The following is a 1,900-nucleotide window of genomic DNA, read 5'->3' as shown; positions in this document are numbered from 1 at the left end:
TACAATAATAGATGTTTTTTGTTTGTTTTATTAAAGATTTTTTTTAAACAATTAGTTTTAAATAATTAAACACGATAAAGTGATTTTGCAGCATGACAATGCTCGACCCCATGTTGTGAAAGTGGTCAAGACATACTTGGAAACATTCAAATGGGAAGTCCTACCCCACCCGCCGTATTCTCCAGACGTTGCTCCCTCTGACTATCACTTTGTTTCGATCAATGGCACACGGCCTGGCTGACCAGCACTTCCGGTCTTATGAAGAAGTAAAAAATTGGATCGATTCGTGGATAGCCTCAAAAGAAGATCAGTTTTTTCGACGCGGGATTCGTACGCTACCCGAAAGATGGGAGAAAGTAGTGGCCAGCGATGGACAATACTTTGAATAAATGTATAACCAGTTTTTTACAATAAAGCCTCGAATTTCGGAAAAAAAACGGCGGAAGCAAAGTTGTATACCTAATAATAGTACTTTATATTCGAATAATCTTGATGATTTATTCGATTTATTCGAACATTTCATTTGTGACACAAAATATTTTCATTATTCATCTTCAAAAAAATTCTTTCTGAAAATGTAATTGCGTCATAACAGCGTAGCAAGATTCTCCTAGAAAAGTAACAATTTAAATATTCTGTGTACGCAGATTTTCGTTAGCTTTCGAAAAGCATATGTATATCAGGTGTATAAGCTTAAATCTGCTGTTTGCTCATAGGTGGCATTAGTGAGCGTACAAAGCTATCCTGGGCACACAACACACTTTTTTTTATGTGTTTGACATCTGTCAACATTAACCAGTGAACATCATCAGCAATTTCATACAACAACATACATTTTTTCTTTCGTAATCATGTCTAGTTTTTTGCTAAAAAAAAAGCATATGCGGGAAGGTTTGCTTTTCTGTTTCAATTTGAAGAAATTGGCTGCCGAATCGCATCGAATGCTTGTGGAGACCTATGGCGACAATGCTTTATCGGAAACAACGTGCAGAGATTGGTTTCGCCGGTTCAATGACGACAATTTTGACCTGAGTGACAAGAAGCATGAAAATCGGCCCAGGAAGATTGAGGACTGTCAATTACAGGCTCTTTTGGACGATATCCAATCGCAAAAAATGCTTGTCGAGCAATTGGGTCGAACAATTTCTCAAGTAGCCATTTCCATGCGGCTACATGCCATGGAGAAGGTTCAAAAGATCGAAAAATGAGTGCCGTATGAATTGAACGATAGGCAGATGGAGCGACGCCAAAACACATGCCAAATTCTGCTTGCCAAACAAAAAAGAAAGTCGTTCCTGCATCGGATTGTGACAGGCGATGAAAAGTGGATTTATTTTCAGAATCCTAAACGCAAGAAATCTTGAGTTGATCCCGCCCAATCATCAACGTCTTCTTCAAGATCAAATCGCTTCGGACGGAAGACGATGCTGTGCATTTGGTGGGATCAGGTAGGTGTCATCTATTACGAGCTGTTAAAACCTGGTGAAACTGTTAATGCTCACCGCTACCACCAATAACTGATCAAATTGCACCGTGCTCTGCGTGAAAAAAAGGCCGCATTATCGGAAAAGACATGACAAGCTGATTTTCCTCCACGATAACGCACCATCGCACACGTCAACAATGGTCCAAAACTACTTGGAGACACTCAACTGGGAAGTGCTATCCCATCCCGCTTACTCACCAGACCTGGCACCTTCTGACTATCACCTGTTTTCGTTGATGGGCCACGCACTCCCTGAGCGGCACTTCGATTCTTACGAAGACGTCCGAAAATGGCTTGATGAGTGGTTTGCCTCGAAAGAGAGAGAAATTTTTTTGACATGGTATACACAAATTACCCGAAAGATGGGAAAAATGTATTGTTAGCGAAGGCAAGTACTTTGATTAAATTTGTTTT

Source organism: Atta cephalotes, assembly GCF_000143395.1.
Source record: "Atta cephalotes unplaced genomic scaffold scaffold00029, whole genome shotgun sequence".
Taxonomy (NCBI): Eukaryota; Metazoa; Arthropoda; class Insecta; order Hymenoptera; family Formicidae; genus Atta; species Atta cephalotes.
This window is presented reverse-complemented; position numbering follows the sequence as displayed.